This window comes from Chiloscyllium plagiosum, unplaced genomic scaffold (assembly GCF_037043375.1).
Source record: "Chiloscyllium plagiosum isolate Xiang-an unplaced genomic scaffold, Cpla_swu_hap1 HiC_scaffold_16, whole genome shotgun sequence".
In the NCBI taxonomy this organism is placed as follows: domain Eukaryota; kingdom Metazoa; phylum Chordata; class Chondrichthyes; order Orectolobiformes; family Hemiscylliidae; genus Chiloscyllium; species Chiloscyllium plagiosum.
Genome location: NW_028270154.1, coordinates 61,492,311 through 61,518,549, shown reverse-complemented (window position 1 = coordinate 61,518,549; position 26,239 = coordinate 61,492,311). Strand labels below are relative to the sequence as shown.

Genomic DNA, 26,239 nt, shown 5'->3' with positions numbered 1-26,239 from the left:
TGTAAACTCCAGATATTCTTGGGTCAGGATCTCGGACAGGATCAGACAACAGACATTTGTCCAAGAGTGGAATCAAAGCCAGTTGCTGATGCTGTGAGGCGGCAATACTAACCAATGAGCCACCGTGCCACCCAAAGATAATCCTGACTTGTTAAGAGGCCATATATATTTAGCTAGAATATAAAAAGTGCGCATTGTTTAAAAATGTAAAATGTATACCATCAAAGTTAAAGTACTATTTCTAATAAAGCAAAGTGATCTGTTTAAATATGAGACATTTATGAAGGAAATGTGAGAACTAGGCAACTGATTCTTATTTTAACCCAGCCCGTTGAAAGCCAGAGCTCAGCGGGCATTCTGTGATCTCACCAGGCAAATCATGTGACAGCAAAGTAAGGAGCCATCATTCATTGAAACAGGCAGGGAAACACTTAAACAGTGAAAGTGAACCATTGTGACTCCTCCAAGGTGAGATTTGGTGATCATAGTGCTTCTTTTAAGAGTTTGCTTTTACTGCTTGACAGCTGATTTCAAGCTTCTGTTGGATACCAAGTCACTTACCTTAGACCTCACCTTCAACTGCACTGTCTTGCTGTTAGCTTTCACCAGAACATGGGAGCAGCTCATTCAGTTCTACCCTACATCTCTGATGAGGAAGAAAAATATACAAACAAGAACAGCAATAGCACCAAAACAACAGGAGCCCTGCCAGCATGAGTAACAACTACCATGTCTGACAACTGCAGCCTCTACCATGATCCAGACCCAAGAGTATCAGAATGCTCTCTTGATAAAATACAATCTTTCAACATTTGCAACACATACCATTCTGCAGGACAAAGGGGATTAACACAGAGGTCCAGCTGAAAGGAGGCCAGATCCAAATGCAGAATCCACAGGAACGCAGAGGAACAGCTCTCTTGACATGTGTGAACATCAGAGTCTCAGAAGATTTAGGCTTTCACTGCAGGCCTTTACTGATATTAATAGACTTTTGAAACAAGAAAATCTTCCTGTGCACCAGGGTGGGTACACGCTGCCAGTGGCCATCAAGATGCCTGTCACTGGAGGGCAGCACTGCTCTCCTGGACACAGGCAGAAATCACAACTCGTAATGATTAAAGGTCCGTTGGCCAAAAACATTAAAGCAGGTGAATCAGCCAATCAGAGGCAGTTACACCCCTCAATTTTATGCTGGAGTGCAGCCGGCCAACTCTCAGTGTACGATCCAACATTATGCACATATGCCTTTTGAACATGGCCATGCATGAGAATGTTTAAAATGTCTTCTATGAGTTGGATCAGTTTAATCTGCTGTGCATTACTAGCCTTTTCTGTAAATTCAAAGCTGCACTGAGTTTAAAGCCAAAAATGCTTTCAGACTGCTTTTTGTTTCCAAGTTCTACCCATGTATTGACTACTGTACATTTTATGTACTTTACACCGTGAAGTTCAACAGTCCACCGAATTCAGATTATTACTATGTCTGATACTCTCACAGAAACAAGACGGCAAAGGCATTCATTATCTGAAATGTGAAAATAGCTAGGAAGATTCAGAACTAGGCTGGTGCTTTCTCTGTATTGTGAATTTGGCCTTAAAGTAGATCAAAAAATGATCCCAACATACAATTTGTATTCAGTATTTGAACAAAACCAAAGTTGTTTGCATCTGTGCTATCTCTGAAATGCAAACACATTTCAAATGTTTGTATATTTTTTCAGTACAGTGCAGTGTTTCACTTGGAGCTGGAGTATTGGTCACTGTCTTTGTCCCATCTGGCACAGCTCCCCAACAGCAACAGTCTCACAGTGGCCTGGATGTCCAAGGAGCTGATGGTGCTGCACTTGTTGTAATGGGCCAGGCAGGAAGCCTCCCCCATGATGAACTTGAAAATATTGTTGACAAATTAGTTCATGACGCTTATAGCCTTGGAGGAGATGCCACTGACAGGGTGATTTTGTTACATTCTGCTTCACGTCAACTTACAGAAATTTTCAGACAACATTTCTGGGACACACACGCACCAATCAACTCCACCACCCTATGGCCAACCACTTCAATTCCCCCTCCCACTCTGTCAAGGACATGCAAGTCCTGAGTCTCCTGTACCACCAAATTCTAGCCACCTGACGCCTGGAAGAAGAACGCCTCAACTTATGCCTTGGGACCCTCCAACCACATGGGATCAATGTGGATTTCACCAGTTTCCTGATCTCCCCTCCCCCACCTTATTCCAGATCCAACCTTCCAGCTCGGCACCACCCTCTTGAACTGTCCTCCCTGTAATCTTCCTTCCCAGTTATCTGCTCCATCCTCCACTCTTCCCTATCATCGTCACTCCCCTTCATCTACCTATCACATTCCAAGCTACCTTCCCCCCAACAGCCCAACCCCCCCATTTATCTCTCAGTCCCCTTGGCACCCCTCCACATTCCTGACAAAGAGCTTATGCTCGAAACGTCGACTCTCCTGCTCCTTGGATGCAGCCTGACCAGCTGTGCTTTTCCAGCAACACACGTTTTGACTCTGATTCTGCTTCATTACTTTGTAGATGTAGTATCTTTAAATAATTCTAAGGTAGAAGTAGATAGATTCTTGATTACCAAGGGGTGAAAGCTTATCAGGGATATACAGGAATGTAGAGTTATGGTTAAATTCAGATAAGTTATGATCTTATTGAAGCACAGACTACGCTCAAATGTCTTGTTCATATGTAAGCATCACAAAGTGTGCTTTACAGAAGCACTTGGAATTAGAATATGACACTGAGCCATTTAATGAGATACTAGATCAGATGATAAGTAGCTTTGCAAAGGTGAAGCGTTTTTTAAAATGCATTCATGCGACGTGAGCATTGCTTATTAGGCCAGCATTTATCGTCAATCCTTAATTGTCCAAAGGGCAGGCAAACGTCAAAAATATTGTTGTGTCACATAGAATCATAAAATCATAGAATCCCTACAGTGTGAAAACAGGCCTTTCAGCCCAACAAATCAACACTGACCCTCCAAAGAGTATCCCACCCAAACCCATTCCCCTATCCTATTAATCTACATTTATCCTTGACTAGTACACCTAACCTACACATCTCTGAACATTATGGACAGTTTAGCATGGCCAATTCACCTAACTTGCACATCTTTGGATTGTGTGAGGAAACTGCAGCACTTGGAGGAAACCCACACAGGCACTTGTAGGCCAGACCAGATAAGAATGGCAATCTTGTTCCCTAAAGAGCATTAGAATTTCTTTAAGGAGTTTAATAAGTGTCATAAAGGAGGAAAGTGAGGTAGAGAGTTGAAAAAGTGCATGGATGGAACTTCAAAACTTGGGAATTGGGCAACTGAAGAGATGTACACAGTGGAGCAATTATAACATGAAATATAAGATGCCAGAACTAGAAGAACATTGGAATATTGGAGGGTTGTGGGATGGAAAGGGATTGCAAGGCCAAGGCCATGAAGGGTTTTGCAAACATAGATTACAATTTTGAAGTCAACATGTTGCTTGACTGACAGCCAATGTAAGTCAGTGAACACAGGGACAACAGAGAAACAGGACTTGCGGTGGGTAGCACAGCCTTAGATGGCTTCATGTTTACCAAGAATAAAATGTTAGAAACCAGCCATTTGTGTATTGGAATGGTTGAGTTTATGGGCAACAAAGGCTTGAATGAGGGTTTCAGGGTCAGATAAACTGAGACAGTGCTCTAGTTGGATGATGTTATGGAGTGGCAAGTTCTGAAGCACAAGTCATCAGTACTATTTTCAGAATGTTGTCAGGGCCCATAGTCTTTGCAGCATCCAGTGTCTCCAGCCTTTTCTTGATATCATATGGAGGGAATCAAATTGGCTGAAGACTCGTAATTGTAATGCGGAGGAGCAGTAGAGGAGGCCGAGATGGATCATCCACTCAGTACTTCAGGCTGCGAAAGATTCAGCTATTTTGTCAATGAATGTCCCTCTGCCATAAGGTCTGAAGTGGGAATGTTTGCCAATGATTACACAATGACTCATCATACATGACTCCTCAGATACTGAAGCAAGTATTGATGTCCAAATGCACAAAGATCTGGACAATATCCATGTTTCAGCTGACATGTGGTGAGTAACATTCGCGTCACACAAATGCCAGGCTATGACCATCACCAGTAAGAGACAATCTAACCACCAACTTTGATATTCCATAGTGTTACCATCACTGAATTCTCCCACTAGCAACATCTTTGGGGTTATCATTGACCAGAAACTCAACTGGACTCACCACATAAACACAGTGGCTACAACAGCAAGTCAGAGGCTAGGAATACTAAGGAGTATGATGGAATACTCCTCACATGCCTGGACAAGTGCAGCCCAAATAACGTCCAAGAGGCTTGACACAATCCAGAATAAAGCAGTCCGCTTGATTGGCACTGTGTCCACAAGCATCCACTCCCTGTACCACCGACACTCAGTGACAACAGTGTGTTCTATTGACTAGATGCACTGTAGAAATTTGTCAAAGATCTACAGACAGCACCTTCCAAACCCACGACCGACTTCCGTCTAGAAGGACAAGGGCAGCAGATATATGGGAACACCATCACCTTCAAATTCCCATCAAAGCTACTCACTATCCTGACTTGGAAATATATCACTGATCCTTCACTGTAGTGGGACCAAAATCCTGGCATTCCCTCTCTAATGGCATTGTGGGTCAACCCACAGCAGGTGGATCACAGCAGTTAATGAAGGCAGCTTTGTGCCACCTTCTCAAGGACAACTAGGAATGGGTAATAAATGCTGGCCACAAATCAATTAATTTTAAAAAAAGGTGGATATAGGTGTTCTTAGTCATAGCACAAATATGAAGTTGGTAGCATGTCCCAGGATGAAAGATGATACTAAGATTGTGAACAGATGGACTTAATCTCAGACTGATGTCAAGGAGAGGGATGGAGCTGGGGCAAGGAATTTGAAATGAGAGATAAAAACAATGTCTTCCATCTTCCAAATGTAGTATTTAATTGGAGGAAATTTCTGCTCATCTAGTACTGAATGTCAGATTATCAGTCTCATAATTTACCAACAGTGGAACAGTCAAGAGAAATGGTGGTGAGGCAGAGTAAGTAACATCAGTTTACATGTGATAGCATTTCAGACGATTTTGCTGAGGAGCAACATGTTGGCAAAATTAGGAGGACATCAAGAATAGATCCTCTGGGAACTTCAGAGGTAATGATGCACGAACAAGATGAAAAGCCTACTCATTCTCTGGCTATGATTAGATTGATAAGAATGGAACCACAAGAGGGCAGTTCCACCCAGATGGACAAGTGGGGAGTAGTTTTGGAGAAGGTATCTTAATTGAGTCAAGAATTGCAGATAGGTTGTGAAGGATGTAAAGCGAATGTTTACCTTTGTCTCAGTCACATAGGACATCATTTGTGATTTTTATAAGAGCCGTTTTGGCACTGTGGCAAATTGAAAAACTGATTAGAGCAATTTAAACATGGAGCTCCAGAAGATATTAGAAAAGATTTCAGAGGCAGCAGTGTGTTCAAGGAATTTGAGAGTGAAAGAGAAATTGGAGATGGAATGGTAATTAGTAATGATGGTGGAATCAACGGTTGAATTATTGAGAAGATAGATAATGATATTTAAAAAATGAGAATTAATGTCAGCAGCCATTCTACCTGTCATCTATTTAAATATAGAGCTGAAAATGTGTTGCTGGAAAAGCGCAGCAGGTCAGGCAGCATCCAAGGAGCAGGAGAATCGACGTTTCGGACATGAGCCCTTCTTCAGGAATTCCAGCTCTGATCTCCAGCATCTGCAGACCTCACTTTCTCCTAATCTATTTAAATATAGCAGTGTTTAGATATAGGCCCAATTTTTGACACAATAGAGACCCTCCGCTAAATGGCAGAAATGGCCCGAAGTTACAATTCTCATCCCAAAACTTGGTACTTTTTTTTGGAGCATGCATGAAGTCAGTCTGGCTTTGCATAAGCATACTTTACAGTCACAACTGTACCATCCAAATAGAGTCTTGGCATCCTTGATGCATTGATATCAAAACGTGCAATTGGACTTGCTAAGGGCAAGCCTGAACTTTGTAGATCAATTTAGGTAACCAGGATACATGTTTGGATTAGACCAAGGGTATACTCCTTGGACAACTTTGGGGTGGGATTGGGTATTCAGGAAATCTTGCGGGTGAGTGTCTCGTCAATACCCTTTGGGGAGTCGGGGTCACGTTCCCACTAGGGTGGTCAGGTACTCTTGGGGAAGATCAGTTAGCCATTAGTATTGTTAACATTAGAGAAGATTGTGTCTTAATGAGTTCATAAAAACTATGAAGTTGTCAAAGAAGTTAAAACATGTCAAGAACTTTGAAGAAGTGTCAAACGTATCAAGAACTAATGGAACTTGTAAAGAACTACCAATGTTTTTTATGAATGAAAGTGCTTTTCCCAAAATTGTTGGCAATTTCATGTGTGTCTTTTAGGGAAGGAAATTGCCATCCTTTCCCGGTTGGGCCTACATGCGACTGTCGACCCACAGCAATGTGGTTGACTCTTAACTGTCCCTCCAGGTAATCAGGGACGGGCAATAAATACTGGCCTAGCCATTGAGGCCCTCATCCTGTGAGTGGATAAAAAAAACCTAGTTGGTATGCTTTTGTTTATTGGTCAAAGTATTGAGCACTGGAGTTGGAAGGTCATGTTGCGGCTGTACAGGACATTGGTTAGGCCACTGTTGGAATACTGCGTGCCACTCTGGTCTCCTTGCTATCGCAAAGATGCTGTGAAACTTGACAGGGTTCAGAAAAGATTTACAAGGATGTTGCCAGGGTTGGAGGATTTGAGCTATAGGGAGAGGCTGAACAGGCTGGAGTTGTTTTCCCTGGAGCATTGGAGGCTGAGGGGTGACCTTATAGAGGTTTACAAAATTATGAGGGGCATGGATAGGGTAAATAGACAAAGTCTTTTCCCTGGGGTCGGGGAGTCCAGAACTAGAGGGCATAGGTTTAAGGTGAGAGGGGAAAAATATAAAAGAGACCTAGGGGGCAACCTTTTCACGCAGAGGGTGGTATGTGTATGGAATGAGCTGCCAGAGGAAGTGGTGGAGGCTGGTGCAATTGCAACATTTAAGAGGCATTTGGATGGGTATATGAATAGGAAGGGTTTGGAGGGATATGGGTCGGGTGCTGGCAGGTGGGACTAGATTGGGTTGGGATATCTGGTCGGCATGGACAAGGTGGACCGAAGGGTCCGTTTCCACGCTGTACATCTCTATGACTCTATGACTCTAAGTAATAGGTTTTTATATTTTCTCTTTTTTACTAATGAATACTGGGGTGGTATGGCATAACAGGCAAAGTGGAAAGATTGATATGAGTTGGCAGGGTATATAAGCAATCATGGGCAGAACATGGTTTGGAGATACAAAGGCCACGTGGATGGGTAAAGGGATACAAGTTAATAAAAGGGGTATGAGGGACAATGGTCATTAAGTGGCTTGGCTTTACATGGGGAGAGGTGGGGAGGCATGTAGAGTGTGTGTGGATGAGGAACTAAGGCTGAAGGAATATTTTATGTTTTATTTTAATTTTTGGACTATGTGCTGGAGCCTTGAGGCAGACTTCTGTCAAGCCTGCCCCGACAACTAACAGCCTCCTCAGCACTTTTTGGCCAAAATTCCAATTCAGCAGCCAAACATCAAACATACCTGGATCAAAAATAGCAAGTCAGGTAACCATTTTTAACAAATCCAGGATCTCTCTAGCCCTTGTGTGCCTGACCTGGGAAAGAAACTCAATGCCATTATGGTGGTATTCTCTAATGCCAAAGCAAAATGGTGTGCTATCTGGCAATCTGAAATGAAAGTAGAAAATGCTGTGGATACTGATTAAAGGTCACCAGATCATGAATACGAAATAATAACTTGGCTTCTCATAACCATAGATGCCTGCTGTATATTTCCAATATTTTTTGTTTTTATTGCTGGTGTTCTATATTCTAAATTCCACATTCATCAAGGACACACAGCATATGATTCTCTCAACACTGATTCCTACTCAGAGACAAAAATGAAACCATTGCATTCTGAACATCTCTGTAGTAACATACCCTTAAGCTGTACGTTACAGAGCTAGGCATTTAAAATATCTATCATAATGCACAAAGCCTGCATGGCAGATGCTTGCAGATTGAAATTTAATATTTATGCCTGCAAGGAATGAAATCCAGAGGACTTGTAATGTGTGGTGCAAAGCAAAATGTTGACTTAGTGTCATTTACCACTCAAAATTACAGACCTTCGGCTTAATTTTTCACTACTCGAAGGCATCTAATGCTGTGAGTATCATAATATGCATCCGCTCCTTGACAGTTCAGCGACAATAAGTGAAGACAGTGATGTATAATCCTCCAATCTTTCCTTGACACTGGGAGGTGCCAGAACTGTAGAGAATGGCAAATGTAATACCTTTATTCAAAGAAGGGTTTAAGGCCTTTCCTAGTTATGGCAGGCAGTTTAACATGAATAATCAGAAAGAGTTTCAGAATGATAATCAAAAGAGATTTAAGAGGTTATTGGAGATGTTTGAGATAATTAGGAAGAGCCAAGACAGATTTGTAGAAAATAGATGATGCTTGAATACTCGATTGAAGTTTTGATAAAGTAGGACAGAAGGTCAATGAAAGGAAAGTAATAATTGTTGTCTATATAGATTTTAAGAAAGCCCCTTGCCAAATAAAATGCAACAAACAAAACTCATTTTCATGGAATAGAAGACAGAATTGAGTGAGATGTACAGCGGGGCCTATTCCGATATTGGGAACATCTCATTGTATGTTTTATGTATCTGCCGATTAGTGAGGTGACTGTCTCACTCGGCAACTATGAGTCACCAGTTTAGTGGAACTAAGGCTCGTTAAAAACCTTATTAGCTGTCCAAATCAAGTCAGTTTGATAATTCAGCTTCCTATGTTACCAAATGCACCAAATAAGTTAAATGTCAAGAATTTTTGGCACGGATGTCATAACAGATACCTGTTAAGTTCAGCTCCATAAAGGACTGTCATGTTGGACACCAGATGCCAACATCTCAGGGCATGCTTCGTGGGTACAGGGCACATGCACTCCACGTCCATGGACATTGGCATCTAATGCACCAGCCTCCAGCAACTGTCATGGCACAAATCTGATCCAGAAGAGTTAGACTTCTGCATTGCAATGCTGCACCTCAGACTGCACTTACATTGTGAAGCTATCATTTTAAAGCTGTTACAGGAACACTGTGCAGTCTCAGGGATATGCACCCAGCTCATGCACTAGAGCGGGCTGCATCCCAGGCTGTTTGTTTGCTGTCCCAACACTCACTCACTCTGAGCATTCCTGGGTGATTGCAGCATGTCTATCTTATATTGCCTGACTGGTATTTATTCCCTCAGCCAAGGTTACTAGGCTCATTTTACTTCTCTCCTGTCTTGCCATTTAACATGGGCTAAAAGAAAGCTAAGCTGAAAATGCGTTGCTGGAAAAGCGCAGCAGGTCAGGCAGCATCCAAGGAACAGGAGAATCGACGTTTTGGGCATAAGCCCTTCTTCAGGAATGAGGAAAGTGTGTTCAGCAGGCTAAGATAAAAAGTAGGGAGGAGGGACTTGGGGGAGGGGCGTTGGAAATGCAATAGGTGGAAGGAGGTCAAGGTGAGGGTGATAGGCCGGAGTGGGGTGGGGGCGGAGAGGTCAGGAAGAAGATTGCAGGTTAGGAAGGCGGTGCTGAGTTCAAGGGTTGGGACTGAGACAAGATGGGGGGAGGGGAAATGAGGTAACTGGAGAAATCTGAGTTCATCCCTTGTGGTTGAAGGGTTCCTAGGCGGAAGATGAGGCGCTCTTCCTCCAACCGTCGTGTTGCTACGGTCTGGCGATGGAGGAGTCCAAGGACCTGCATGTCCTTGGTGGAGTGGGAGGGGGAGTTGAAGTGTTGAGCCACGGGGTGGTTGGGTTGGTTGGTCCGGGTGTCCCAGAGGTGTTCTCTGAAGCGTTCCATAAGTAGGCGGCCTGTCTCCCCAATATAGAGGAGGCCACATCGGGTGCAGCGGATACAATAAATGATGTGTGTGGAGGTGCAGGTGAATTTGTAGTGGATATGGAAGTATCCCTTGGGGCCTTGGAGGGAAGTAAGGGGGGAGGTGTGGGCGCAAGGTTTGCATTTCTTGCGGTTGCAGGGGAAGGTGCCGGGAGTGGAGGTTGGGTTGGTGGGAGGTGTGGACTTGACGAGGGAGTCACGGAGGGAGTGGTCTTTTTGGACCACTGATAAGGGAGGGGAGGGAAATATGTCCCTGGTGGTGGGGTCCGTTTGGAGGTGGCAGAAATGACGGCGGATGATACGCTGTATTTGGAGGTTGGTGGGGTGATAGGTGAGGACCAGTGGGGTGGGGCAGGGCTCAAGGGCGGAGAAGCTGGAAGTGGAGGAGATGCGGTGGAGGGCATCGTCGACCACGTCTGGGGGGAAATTGCGGTCTTTGAAGAAGGAGGCCATCTGGGTTGTACGGTATTGGAACTGGTCCTCCTGGGAGCAGATGCGGCAGAGACGAAGGAATTGGGAATATGGGATGGTGTGTTTTCAGGGGGCAGGGTGGGAAGAGGTGTAGTCTAGGTAGCTGTGGGAGTCGGTCGCTTTATACTAAATGTCCGTGTTGATTCGGTCGCCCGAGATAGAAATGGAAAGGTCTAGGAAGGGGAGGGAGGAGTCTGAGACGGTCCAGATGTGGCGGATATGGAAGTATCCCTTGGGGCCTTGGAGGAAAGTAAGGGGGAAGGTGTGGGCGCAAGTTTTGCATTTCTTGCGGTTGCAGGGGAAGGTGCCGGGAGTGGAGGTTGGGTTGGTGGGGGGTGTGGACTTGACGAGGGAGTCACGGAGGGAGTGGTCTTTTTGGACCGCTGATAAGGGAGGGGAGGGAAATATGTCCCTGGTGGTGGGGTCCGTTTGGAGGTGGCGGAAATGACGGCGGATTATACGCTGTATATGGAGGTTGGTGGGGTGGTAGGTGAGGACCAGTGGGGTTCTGTCCTGGTGGCAGTTGGAGGGGCGGGGCTCAAGGGCGGAGGAGCAGGAAGTGGAGGAGATGCTTGGCGGATATGGAAGTATCCCGATGTGGCCTCCTCTATATTGGGGAGACAGGCCGCCTACTTATGGAACGCTTCAGAGAACACCTCTGGGACACCCGGACCAACCAACCCAACCACCCCGTGGCTCAACACTTCAACTCCCCCTCCCACTCCACCAAGCACATGTAGGTCCTTGGACTCCTCCATCGCCAGACCATAGCAACACGACGGTTGGAGGAAGAGCGCCTCATCTTCCGCCTAGAAACCCTCCAACCACAAGGGATGAACTCAGATTTCTCCCGTTTCCTCATTTCCCATCCCCCCACCTTGTCTCAATCAAATCCCTCGAACTCAGCACCGCCTTCCTAACCTGCAATCTTCTTCCTGACCTCTCCGCCCCCACCCCACTCCGGCCTATCACCCTCACCTTGACCTCCTTCCACCTATCGCATTTCCAATGCCCCTCCCCCAAGTCCCTCCTCCCTACCTTTTATCTTAGCCTGCTGGACACACTTTCCTCTTTCCTGAAGAAGGGCTCATGCCCGATTCTCCTGTTCCTTGGATGCTGCCTGACCTGCTGCGCTTTTCCAGCAACACATTTTCAGCTCTGATCTCCAGCATCTGCAGTCCTCACTTTCTCCTAAAAGAAAGCTAACTTGTCCTGGTTGACAGTAAGCCTCAGCCAAGACAGAGGGGATAGTCTTTGCTCGAAGAGTACCAGTAAAATAAATTAAGATCAGCCAGGAGTTTGGACATAGTCAGTCATTCACTCAGCACGGTCAGGTTCAGAATGTTCTCCATTTCAGGGAAAAGGCATTGAATGTCCTTCTGCACACCACTTATCTTGACTCCTTCTGTCCTGGCTGGATTGTTTTACTCCAGAATGATGAAGAGGCAGCTATTCTAGGAGATGAAAGTATATGAGATAGTTGTTACTTTTAGCACATGTGGGGAAGTGTCCTAAGCAATCATCTCCAATAAGAAAGAACCTAAACATCACCTCTTGACATTAAATAGCATTACCATCACTGAATTCCCCACTATCAATACAGAAAAACTGCAGCGAGTAACTCACCTCCTGACTTCCCAATGCCTATTCAACATCTGCCAGGCTCAAGTGAGGACTGTGATGGAATACTTTCCAATTGCCTGAATTGGTGCAGCTCCAACAACACTTAAGAGGCTTTACAACATCTGGGACAAATCAGCTCGCTTGATTGGTGCCACATCCGCAAACATCCATGCCCTCCACCACTGATGCTCAGTAGCAGCGATGTGTACCATCTACAAGACAGTACAGAAATTCACTTTGGTCAGTACATTCAAACACACAACCCATACAAGTTAGAAGGACAAGGGCAACAGATGTATAGGAAGATCACCATTTACAAGTTACCATCCAAGCCACTCACCATCCAGAATTGGAAATATTTCACCATTCATTCAGTGTTACTGGGTCAAAATCCTGTAATTTCTCCCTAAGGGCATTGTAGATCTACCTACAGCACATGACTACAGCAGTTCAAGCAGGCAACTCATCACCACCTTCTCAAATGCATTAAATGCTGGCAAGCGAGTGATACCCTCATCCCACAAAACAATAATTTAATTATTTGCAAAGTGCTGACATTTTAACACCTCAAAGATTTAAGAAAAAAGTACTCATCAATCCATAGACCAATACTCTCTTGCAGCTTTTTGTTAAATGGGTCTGAAAATGACACTGATATGTGACTCAACTCTTTGAAAATGGTTGAAGTAATCATTCGCTTAACACCACTTCACATTATCAGAGTCTGTTTCATTCTTATTAGGTATTATTGTGTTTTAATTGTTGTTAATGCCATAGAAATCTGTTCAAATGCCACAAAGATGCAAATTAATAAATTATGTTGGGCAAATATTACCAACAGTATAGTGACGTTTCTAAATGAAGAAGTGACTCAGAAAACATTGGAATGATACTACTAGATTTGCAAAGTCACCTTCAAATGACAAAAGTGTAAAAATCCAGGAAAAGGAGAATAATTCATGTGTGTGGACTAAATTTAATTGTTTTTCATGAAGTTGGAAAGGATAAGGTGCATAAAACTTGTTTTGTAAAGGGGGCAGATACTGGATGTAGGTTTGCTCACTGAGTTGAAAGATTCATTTCCAGGCGTTTCGTTACCTTACTAGGTAACATCTTCAATGGACCTCTTGCAAAGCAATGCTGAAAATTCCTGCTTTCTATTTAAATGTTTGGGTTTCTTTGGGTTGGTGATGTCATTTCCTGTGGTGATGTTATTTCCTGTTCCTTTTCTCAGGGAAACAGTGTATCAACAAACACATCGAATTAGACCCCATCTACCACCCCCGGAGAAAAGGAACAGAAAGTGACTTCACCACAGGAAATGACATCACCAACCCAAAGAAACTCAAACATATAAATAGAAAACAGGAATTTTCAGCATTGCTTCGCATGAGATCCACTGAATACGTTACCTAGTAAGGTAACGAAACATCTGGAAATGAACCTTTCAGCTCAGCGAACAAACCTATATCCAAAACCTCAACCTGAGCTACAAATCTTCTCAAAACTTGCTGGGGGCGGATACTGTGGGGGCAATTTCTCCCTTTTTCTCACCTCTCAGTTGTCTGCAACAAGATGTATTTTTAAGGAGGTGTTAACTCCTTGAGTTCTGTGATTTTAAAGAACAGCCTCACAAGGCTTTGATGTACACTTAAATCAAAAGGAAGGATAAAACTGTATTTCCACAGCACCTGAAACTAAATGCAACAAACACCATTCCCCAAGCACACACATATACAGAAATGCAACAAGAAAAGATTCTTCCAAAGATATAACATGCACAGAAAAACAGACCACTTCTTTGCATAGCTCTCAAGTTGTTGTTGCAATATGTTATGGGTCTGAAGGATCTTTATTCATTGAAAGTTAATGGAGGCTGGAAGTTTCTAGTTTTTCAGTCAAAATTATAGGTGAATCTCTGCAATGAGGAAATGTAATCTTGCAGTTAAGAACAAATTTAACCCTTTTCACTGCCTGGGATGAATTTCTTTTTCAAGCAGAGTTTGTTAGGGTAAAATCCCTCCTTCGGAGGTGTTGGCTCCAAACTAACGTGCTAGGTAGCCATTGTAATTGAATAAGGTATCAGATCCTTTTCCAACCAGATTCAGTTATGCAATGACAGGAATGATGTATTCCATTGTCCACGCAGTGGATTGAGACAGATGCAACTGGCTCATTATGGGAAAATGTTTGATCTCCCATCAACATTTTAGCTATAGTTAAAAATCACACAACACCACAACAGGTTTATTTGGAAGTCCTAGCTTTTGGAATACTGTTCCTACTTCAGATAGCTACTTCATTAAATGTCTTTCTTTGAAATCTCATCATTGTGAGGCTGACAGGTCATGGCTGACAGGCTGACAGCCAATGTTGTTTTAAGTCTCTCCCTTTGAAAAAATGAGGGATAATCAATCAGGGAAGGGGAGGGTAATTAGTATTTTAAGTAATGTTGCAGATAAGTGTTCAGACATGCCTGCCTCTGCATAGAAATCCCAAAAGAAATCACCTGACTTTCTGGAGTCCATTTTGTGATGGTATATTGTCCATATTTCATATTGCTTTTTGAGATAAGTTGTCCACTTTATGAGCATATGACATGACTAAAATAGATTGCAGGCTTCATTGCATATAGAGATTCTAGTTACTCTTAAAGGTATAACAATTTAAAACCTACAAACAAGTTAAGCTTTGTGAGAAATAGATCCAACTGAGATATCAATCTTCTTGTATGTACTATATATTCAGTTCGTCCATAATAAATAAATAGCTACAATTGCAGATAATTTCAATTTGGGAAAAAAGGTAGGACATTGTCTTTCACGATGACATAACAAAAAAGCAACAGGCAGGAGGAATCAGCATGTCCTGTCCTCAATTTAAGCTGAAATACTATAATAAAATTGTAAGCACGATGAAAGAAATGTTCGCTAAATGAAATTCACCCAGATAAGTAGCACTTTCCAACAATATATGCAAGTTTGAGGACAAGCGACTGAACAAAGTTTATTCTTTCTTTGTGCACTCTGTTACGCAGAAAACCAAGATTACCAATCATAATCACAAGATTTCAGGTAGATTCACTGTGGACAATGCTGATGGAACCTAAATATTGTATCTGATATTTTCTACCATTCTGAGACAGAGGAATTGATGTTAACCCACTCTGACAGTGAATGGATTGGGAGCCTATAAAATCCATCAATTCAATTTATTGGCCTGTTCTTGCAGTAACTGTGCAGATCTACAATTTAATCGATGACTTTTATTTAGGTCCTGGAAGAAGAATACATATGAATTGGTGTTCTTCGTTGTTGTGTGGATCCCTAAGTAATTTTAACAGGGAAGGAGAGAAACCATGGTCAGAATGCAGCCTATGTGAGATGTCCTTTTGGCAGTGCCTAATTGGAAATATTATTTAAAAAAAGAGTATTTTGTTACTGACATCAGATTATAAGGATTTATGTGCTGTGAGCAAGTGTTAACTCTGCCATCCGGTTGCCTGTCATTTTAATTCACCACCTTCCTCACCTGTTGACCTGTCTGTCCTCAACCTCCTGCAGTGTTCCTGTGAAATTTAATGCAAGTTTGAGGAACAGCATCTAATTTTTCAATTGGGCACTTTACAGCCTTCAGGATTCAACACTGAGTTCAACAATTTTTAGGCATAAACTTCACTCCGATTTTATTTTCTTTTCCTTTATAGATCTTTCTCATTTCTCTATTTCAAAAGGAAATTTAAAAGCAATGTTGGATAAGCACTTAAGGGAAATACATTTTCAGGGCTGTGGGGACAGAGCAGCAGAGTAGGTCTAAATGAATTGTTCTATGGACAGTCAATATAGATGCAATGTGTTGAATTGCTTCCTTCATTTAAGGATTCAATTATTCATTTGTCCTTTTTTGGTTTCAGGTTACAAAAGGTTGTGATCATACTATTGTGCTTCCTATAGAATTATCTTTTTTCTCTTTCTTACTGCCACTACTTTCAGCATAGTACCATGCTTTGGAGATGTTTGCAGCCAAAGGGGGATGGTTGTTGTTGGAGATCAGTCATCTCAGATCCAGGTCATCTCTGTGAGAGTTCCTCAGGGTGGTGTCCTAGACCCAACCATCTTCAGTTGCTTCATCAATGACCTTCATATTATTATAAGTTCAGAAGTTGGAGTGTTTGCTGACGATTGCCCAATATTCAGCACCATTTGTGACTCCTTTATTACTGAAGCATTTTGTGTCCAAATGCAGCAAAACTGGGACAACATTTAGGGTTGGGTTGTTGAGTGACAAATAATATTCATGTCACAAGTGCCAGGCAATGATCATCTCCAACAAGAAAGAATCCAACCAGCCCCCTTTGATACTCAATAGTATTACTTTGACTAAGCTACCCCCTATCTGGGGGGTTACCACTTACCAGGAAATGAATTGGACCAGCAGTATAAATACTATGGCTACAAAAGCAGGTCAGGGACTACATTACGTAACTAACTATTCTTTCCTAGAACCTGATAGAAATACTGTGTATACTGTGTTGACCACCTCCTGAAATATTTGTCAGTGCTTCTCCCATTTAGCTTTTCATACATTAAGGTAATCATGCCCAGTAAAGGCTTGTCCTATCTATAGATTGTAAAACATAAACTATAATCATAATAGAGAAATGGACTTTAAAATACAGCAGAGGGTGACTGCTACAGTCACCTGACTTTATCTGTGGATTCAAACAATCACATTGTTTCAAAAGAGTATCTTCTACACTAATTAAGTGTAAATACTGTCATCACCATACCTGGCTTGTCCTCGGAGTGATCCATGAATTATTTTAGCTCATTTATAGTTCCTTTCTTTTGACTGTTTCAATCTTAACAGCTTTACCCTTTAAAAAAAGATGAGGTGGATTTATTGCACAATTATTGCTGAAGGTTATTTAAATAACACAGCAAAAAAATAAGCTGCAATACATATACAAAGACTTAAAGTAAAGAAGGGTAAAAGATACATATAAAAATGAAAGTAAGATCAGTCTTTAATACTTTCTTTAAAATTCTCTTTCCAAAATAAAGGGGTGAAAAAAACATTAAATCAGAATAGAGAATCTGCAGACGCTTCTATGCTTGAATAGCTACATTTTGTGAATAGAATAGCCTCAAGGAAAGGGTAACCGTCCCTTAGCATTATTGGTTCTGTTGTCACACTACTTGAAAACTGCCTGAAATCCACTAGAGCAGCCAAGAGAGAGGCTTTCTGAGTACCATCTTACTAACACTCCTGTTGTCAGAAATCCAACTCTTAGATGCTGTTGACAGCTCGCACAGAGTTGGGGACTGGAGTTATCTTCACAGTATCTTGAGATCTCTATACAGTTTCTTTCAGTCAGTTTTTAACCACATTAAAACAGAATGGCTGCTGATGTAAATTCTGATGAATCATTGCCCCACAAAAGATGATCAACGGGCAGGCAATACTGAAATGGTTTTATCACTAGACGGTTAATCCAGAGTTGCAAGTAATATTTTGGAGACCTGAATTCAAATCCTGCCATTGGAGTTTGATGTGATGTGTTGGAATTAAGGGTCTGATGATTGTCAGGGAAAGCCCATCTGGTTCATTACTGTTCTTTAGGAAGGGAAACTGTCATCTTTAACTGGTCTGGACTACATATGACCCTAGACCCACAGCATTGTGGTTGCGTCTTAACTGTCCTCTACGGTGGGCAATAAGTGCTGGCCTATCCAGCCCTCATCCTGTGAATGATTTTTTTAAAATGTTGGGATTTGCAGTGGTATCCTTTCAGCTTCCTATTCAACATTGCAGGTACCTTTAGGTCTTCACACCTTTGGGGTTTCAATGGACAATTCTAGAATTCCTTGGAGCATTTAATGATCTTTTGAGATTGACCTGAAAGATCATATATTATGAATTTCAATGCCGATTTTATAAAGACATTTTATAAAGACATTATAAAGACATAAAGACCTTTCTTTATAAAACATAAAACAGCATAACTATACAGTGATGGCAAAATGCGTATCCCAAGACCACCTAGAGTGATCTCCTGATTTGGGTGAGTCTTTTGTGGTTAAAAAGATAGTGTTGCTCACAGATCCTGAGGGTGAATATCTTCACACAGACTCATAGATGTGGCTAGTCAACTAAGCCCAACACCCTGCTTGGAAAGCACCTGGCGAAACAGCCCATGTAGGTCACTCTTTTAAAAGACACAAGTTTGTGTTATCTAAGAGGAGAAAGTGAGGTCTGCAGATGCTGGAGATCAGAGCTGAAAATGTGTTGCTGGAAAAGCGCAGCAGGTCAGGCAGCATCCAGGGAACAGGAGCCCTTCCTGAAGAAGGGCTTATGCCCGAAACGTCGATTCTCCTGTTCCCTGGATGCTGCCTGACCTGTTGCGCTTTTCCAGCAACACATTTTCAGCTGTGTTATCTAAGACACAACAACATGCCAGTGATAGCAGCATAAAGGACAACAACAGCTGTGTCCTTCAGTCTGGAATTTGCAATGTTGTAAGTTCTCCAAGCCTACTGCTTTCAAGAAAACTAATACAGGGAAACAACACTGAGATTGTGTTGTCACTAACTACCTGAATTGCAGGGAGACTACTGCACTAAGGATAGACAGATTCAGCTATTGAATTCACTTACCCAGACATCAGGATTGTAAAACCAGGTCTTCATCAAGGTAGACCCACATTTTACTTTCTACTCACTTGAATTATTCACTTGAATTTTTCATTTATAATTTGTAAAAGCACATTCTTCTATTTAATATATTTCAGCATGTCGGTATCATTGGGCCAGTGTTTGATTTTCGGAGTGAATGTGGATAAATAATCCACTTTATTCAAACCAATGAAACAATTTGCTGCTGTTCAAGTTGATCACACATTCAGAGATTAAGAAAAACATATTTCTTCCTTCTCAAAAAAGAACACTAATGATGTGACTGCATAAGGGAATGGGGTTTCAGTTTCAATTCTATCTCATCCCTGCCCATAACAAGAAGCATTGCAACAGGTCTTAGTGACGTGTAGATATGAACACATTCTTCTTAATTATGTCTCGAGTTCATATCTTGAAATTAGATACTCTGATCTCATCACTTCCTGTTTAATATTCATGGAGGAATTATTGCTTACTGGAAATCTGCCATTTCCCAATATTTGCTCCTGATATGCACTGGAAGTGTAGGAATACTATGTGTCTTTGAATATCTTCACATGCGTGGTTTTATTAATATTATTTATTTGTTATACCCCTGAACCAAAATAAGTAGAATTTGATCCCGTAAATTGGAAGGTAATTAAGTGTACATATTTACACTTCTATGGATCCAATATATATCATAGGGAATTAACTCCAATATTTGTCAGTGTAGACTGCATAAGAGCATTTTTTTCAAGTTAAATGTCTATTAAGCTCTGATCTACTAATCATAATGTGGTAAGACCTTGCTGCTGATAAATAATGCAATGTAGAAATTCCATTCATGGTAAATAGGCCATGTGTTCACTGGCAAAGACACTAAGCATGCATTAATCTTATAATTAAAGTGTGCAACAATAGAAGAAAAAGGCTGCCAGTATTTTTCAATAAATGCCGCATTAAACCCTGTCACTATTTAGTTCCAGTTGAAACAGTATTTAATGCTTTCAAGCTGCCTCAGAACTGCTCAAAGAAGGGTGAACCATGCAAATTAATTGTCGTTACAGGAGTTTCACCCTTTATGGATGAAAAGGTATCAAATTATTACTGCCCCTGTGAAACACTGGGGGCAATTTTCAGCTTCAGTGCACATGTTGCATAAACTACTCAATTTTCATACCAATGAAATAAGTGGGATGAGAAGAGGAGACACCTGGTGCAAGTCCATGGAAAGTCATGAGTCAACATGAGAAGTATACATCATGATGATATAACAAAGATGACAGAGTGACATTGTTAGTTAGAGCAATCTGTAAGGATGCAGAAGCTCTAAGCTCACATGAGTGGCAATGTATATATGTCTTTAATTGTGAATAAAAGTTCTTGCATAAAAGTCTCTCACCTTTGGGAGACTAGACAGCCCCAAAGAATCTTCCATCTGTCCATTCCACACCAAAATATGCTGGCAGCAGCAATAGAGAAAGAAAAGTCTACATCACTAGAATTTAAGGAGACCTTAATGTTACAGTTTAAAGTGAAAAGGCTCACCAAGATGTCAGAGCATCACTGGAGCAGCAGAAGCAAGCTGGAACTGAGACATACAGCATTAAGCAAAGATCTCAATCCAGCAAAGATGCAGTAACAAACACAGGAATGGTTCAAGGGCTCATAAGAAGCACTGAATGCACATTAATCCTTTCAGAAATATTTTGGGTTCTGGAAGGACCACAACAGGTTTAAGAGTGGAAAAACTGGAAAAGGCTTACTCAATACAGATCTACTTCAGACATGTATAAAAAATGTCAGGAAGACCAAATCAGTGCTGTGGGCACCATTGCTAATGATGTATTCACAAGACATGAAGTTGATGAGAGTATAATTTCTTATGAAGAACGAATACAGGCACTTGGCTCATATAACAGAGTTTGCCAAATGGGCTACAGTAAAATCAAAGACCAAGTGAAAGCATGGTTTGTTTAGGAACAATCTCTTAAGGCAGACAGAAAACTCTCCTTTTGGATATTTAAGAGCCAAGTTGATTTGCAATTGGATCACTGTCAAGGCTGTAGATGCAATGCTGCCAGATCTCTTGTAAGCTAGAGACAATATAATACAGGATAAAGTGGTTTGATTAATGAAACAAATGGAATTCAGAAAACAGAATTGGATATTCACCATGGGGAAGGTAAAGGTCCAAAGAAGAAATTGAATGAGACCATTCAGTTTGTAAGTCGCAAAGGTGAAAGAGCATGAAAAGCTGCCAAAATGAAGAGTGTGCCAAGTACAATGTTAAAATATCTCTGGTATGGCAGGAACAAGCTGCATAAGCAGTACAAATGTCCAAAGGAAGTGCGACAGAGTGCCACAACTGTAGAAAGATAGGCCTATTTAAAGCAGTCTGTCCATGAAAGACGTAGATCATCTGTAAAGAAAGAAGAAATTCTTAAAGCAACACTGCATAACAAGAGACTGAAGACCCTCAAGTAGAGACCACAACCTTCCAAAGGGAAGAAATTACTTGGAAACAAGTCATGAAGTGTTATAGGAGAAATGGGTAAGCACACCAAAAAATGTAAATTAGGTGCAGGAATTTCAGTACAATAAAGAAACTAAAATGGCTTGGACAAATTACATTGCAGCCCTTACCTATCTAATTACAAGGTCATAAAGGATCTTCATTAAAAATGGAAGGTCAGACATGGCAAAATTGAAGTAAAGAAGAAGAGAAATCCTCAGACCTCTCCATATTTTTCAAAATCCGGAACGTTCTCTATTATGAAATAAGGTGTGTCTAAAGTTGAGAATGACATGGAAGGTCAGTGCGACTTGCAACGCTGAGCCCAAAATTACGTTTTAAAGCAATTTCCCAAATCTTTTCTCAGGATTGGGAAAATGAAAGACCTGAAAATCACATCAGCCTGGGATGATGCTAAACCAACTTGCTTACTCACTGAGGAAAATCCCTCATTCACTCTTGGACAAACTTAAAGTCAAAATAGAAAAGATGCACCAACAAGGACATGACATTCAGGTGATGGTTCTTGTCCTAAAACCGAATGAATCAGTAATAATCAGCATAAATTTAATTCATTGAAGAAAACAGTGGAAAACAAGATCCACTCAATGGCTGCAATGGATGAGAGCTTAACAAATAGCCAAGAACACCTTACTTGCCAAACTGGATACCATCAGTGGATTTTGGAAATTATCTCCAGATGAAGAGTCCATTTGCTGACTATATTCATAGCACACTTCAGATTCTGTTGTTTTCATATGCTGCCTTTGGGAAATGCATCTGTTCTAAAAAAACCTTTAGGAGAACTATAAACAACATGTCACAGAGATGGCATACTAATACATGAATCTATGAAAAAGGGATATGTCAAAAGAGCAGAACTGTCCTCACAGCCCTATGGGCACACATAATGAAGAGTGTGGGTTTGTCAAACCTGCAATTATATTTCGTGGACATATAATTCAAGCCACTGGAATCACAATTGATTCATAAATGTAAAGGTTATAATGGAATTTCTGTCACTTAGAAATGTCACAGAACTTCAAATATTCCTTATCGTGGTGAATAAAGTCATCAATTTACTACTGAATTTGGCAGAGGTCAATAAGCCCTTGAAATAACTGGTACTAAAATTTGGACCAGAAAAATACTTTTGAAAATGTTAAATCATTTTCAAATTTCTTCAGAAATTATAGCACACCATAATACAGTTACCTACTATATGGTAGCAGCTGAATTGTTCACAAACTGAGGCCAATGCTATTTTAGTCACCAGCAGAAACAGAACAGCTCTACAACACTTCTCTGTAGAGAGAAGCATTGATAGTTATGTACTTTTTTTGGAAATGAGTTGAGTTCAAAATAAAATCTGACCAGAAACCATTGGTGATCATTCTAACCATGAAAGAAATTATATAGATATTACCCGGAATTTATTGGTTCAGATTAGGACCCATGAGGTCCTAATTCATCACTAAAAGTGTACAGGGAAAAACCAAACAACAGAAGACACACTCTTAAGGTTACCATCAAATAATGAACAGGAGGGCTAAGAATTCATCAAGTAGGTTGAAGCAATCATGTCCTTAATCACTCAGCAATACCAACTACTGGAAAAAACTTGCAAGAGATAAGACAAGTCAAGAATGAGAGGAAAATAAAGTCTGGAAATATTGTCTGGACAGCCAGAAAAATACTGAAAAATCTGATAAGATGCCAGTATTTTAAGCAACATGAGCACCTCCCTTCCACTTGTTCGTCTTCATTGAGAATCCAGTTATATCAAATGCGTGTGGTTCTATATTGTTCAACAAACCTAATCAAGGATATGTAGGAATACAAAGTGGCACATTAGTCTGTAACGATGGTCAGGTATCACTCACTCTATAGAAGAAATTATCTTAACTCCATTCCTTGTGTTATAAATGGACAAGAACAAAAGGAATTACTGTTGCCTTCTTTTCGATTAAAGTCATGAAAATGTCTGCAACAAGATTCATTTGATTTAAGTATAAAATATGATTATAGATCTTGATTACTATTTGCAATGGATTGAAGTGAACACTATGCATAGTGTCACAGAAGAAGCAATCATCCAATACCTCATGAGAATTTATTCCATACAAGAGATGCCAGACATTGTAGGATCTGAAAATGGGCTAGGAATTTGCAAATGACCTACTCCAATATTTCACAAACAAATGTGACTTCATTCATCCAACCAATACATATCACTGTTCTCAAGCAAATGGGAAAGCCACAGCAAGAGTACAAACAAATAAAGCTTTGTGAAGAAAAAATGAAGACTTCAATCATGCTTTTCTGATCCATATCACTACAGAATGAGTTCGCACCATCATTGTTACTGATGAGTAGAAGATTGAGAACAAATTCCATCTTGTCACATTTATTAAAAGCAAACATTATGGAGAACGACAACAAGAGATTACAACAGAGGGAAGAAGGATAAAAAGAGGGCTCTTTAGTCCCTTACAAATAAACAAGTAAACTGATTTATTACCAAAACAACTTACTGAAACAGATCACAAAGATTATTCACAGTAAAAGATTAGAATGAGCAAAGGTACATACGATTTATATTCTCACATCTCAAACTCAACATTCAGGCTGGTATGGACGACATATGAAGTTTGATCACCTCAGTGTCGATCAATGAGACAGAGCCCAGTCATTCCTCAACAATTACCCCCAGATGTTAGTCATATCTCAATTAAACTTCACAAGGGATTAGAATTCTTCACTTCTGATGGGCTGACTTTGTAACTCCCTGAAAAGATAGTCCATCATCGACTGTCCCAACAACTGCTCATATTTTTATGGTCCATCTTCCTTCCCTGGTTTCTTGGTGTTATGGACCAGACCAACCTCCCTAAAAATATATCAAAGAATTGGCCTATACCCTAAAGTTTTATTTTATTTGAAGGCAAGTGTAAGCCAGAATGTGATTCAACTGGTCTACCACTAGGCTTTAAGCAAAACCCACTTCATTCTTACAGCATAGTTAAAATAGAAACAAAATAAAAGAGTTGGCATAAACCTAATTTATTGAAATACTTAATAAAATAATACATGATATAACTACTAAATTATCAACTCTTCTAATGTAGCAGCATCCCATAATCACATCCTTGGAAAAGGCAAATTCAGCAAAACAGATTTCCCTCACTCATTATCTCCTCTCCAGTCCATGAGAAAGGAACACTGAAAGAAACAATCTAGCAGCAGAGAGAGCTGGTACTAAAAGCTTTCATAGCCAACTCCAAACCCCAATTGAAAGCAAACTCAAATCCTGGGTCTGTGTGAGCCTGACTCCACTCACTCATGCTTCTTTTATCTATTATTTTAAAACTCAGAGAGTTCAAAGCTGTTTACCCACTGCTTCTGAAGCAGACGTTCTGCTATCACTGCGGCAACACTTCTCTGCAAGAGAAACAGCATAGAATAAATCTCTCTTAAAGGTACCGTATCATCACATTGGAAACTGTACTCCAGCATTTAATCAAAATAAAATTCCAGCTTTTCACTATTAGTGAACTTCTCCAAGCCAATATTCCCTGTGGAATTTTCCTGAACTCTAATTTTACTCAGCTACATAAACTAAATAGTATCTGTAGTTTTTTCAACTCCCACTCTGCTGCACTGATGTACAGCTTCTTCTGAGCCTTCACCAATTCCAGGACTTTTCCAGAGCCCTGACACCCATGCTTGGCTGCCTACATAGCCCTAACACCTCTTCCCAATTTCTAATTGTATAGAGATATCTAGCTGCTCTTGACTGATTGCTGAGGCCCTAACTAAACAGATTCAGTATAATTCAAGTTGTCTTTACAGCAGTACAGCTTAATCATTCTTTTCTGTAACATGCTTATATCTCATTTTCCTAGAACATCCCTCAGCAGTCTAATTACAGAGAACCAATTCAGTTCATCTGCCTTTAGTGGCACAGTGAACATCAGACCGGCACAGCATAGAGTCCAGTATTATCACTGTCACTCTGTCTGTCTGTCTCTCTCTCCCTCTCTCTCTCTATACATACACTCTTCATTATGGATAGACACATAGATCTAGATGCCATCTATCAACCCCTCAGAAAATGAACAGGAAATGACATCACTACGAACCCCAGGAACCCCATCCAGGAGAAAGATATAAATAGAAAGCAGGAGACAACAGCTTTGCTTCACTTGGAGGTCGCCACTGATGATGTTACCTAGCCAGGTAATGAAACGTCTGGATATCAAACCTATAGCTCAGTGAGCAAACCTACACCCTGTGATTGATCTGTTAGGGTTGTTAATCTATGGAATTTCTTGCCCAGAGAAGTAGTTGACACTACTTCAGTAATCACTTTTAAAGCTAAGGTAGATACTTTTTTGAAAAATAAAGGAATTGAGGGATATGGTGAAAACATGGGTAAGTGGAGCTGAGTCCACAAAAAGATTAGCCATCATCTTATTGAGTGGCTGAGCAGGCTCAAAGGGCTGGATGGCCTATTCTTGCTCCTAGTTCTTATGTTCTTATGTCTGTGCGAAGGGTGGAGCAGATTTGTGAGTAGTTAGATGGACAGGTTAGGACAGGTCAGGGAGACGAGGAGGAGGAGTGGGGTTAGACATGGAATAAGGCTGGCAGAGGAGGGACTTTGAAGCTGATGAAGTCAATGTTGAGGCCATCGGCCTGTAAGCTCCTCAGGCGAAATATCAGATGTTGTTCCTCCAGTTTATGTTTGGCCTCACTCTGACAGTGGCGGAAGCCAAGGATGAGGCTGGGTAGTGGGACGGGGAATTAAAGTGGAATGGCAACTGGAAAGTCAGGTTGGTTAATATGTGCAGAGTGCAAATGCTCCGCGAACCGGTCCCCAAGTCTGTATTTGG

At 41.1% G+C, this 26,239-nt stretch overlaps 1 long non-coding RNA gene across 1 annotated transcript in view; it reads right to left on the bottom strand.

Moving 5' to 3' along the window:
• Positions 1-19,011, bottom strand: part of LOC148147554 (uncharacterized) — a 46,124-nt gene extending 27,113 nt beyond the window's left edge. Inside the window, exons 1-2 of the long non-coding RNA XR_015759659.1 lie at positions 18,833-19,011; positions 16,966-17,052 (exon numbers count right to left, since the gene is read on the bottom strand). This is a non-coding gene — a long non-coding RNA (uncharacterized LOC148147554). The remainder of the gene's footprint in view (positions 1-16,965; positions 17,053-18,832) is intronic.
• Between the last annotated feature and the right edge of the window lie 7,228 nt (positions 19,012-26,239).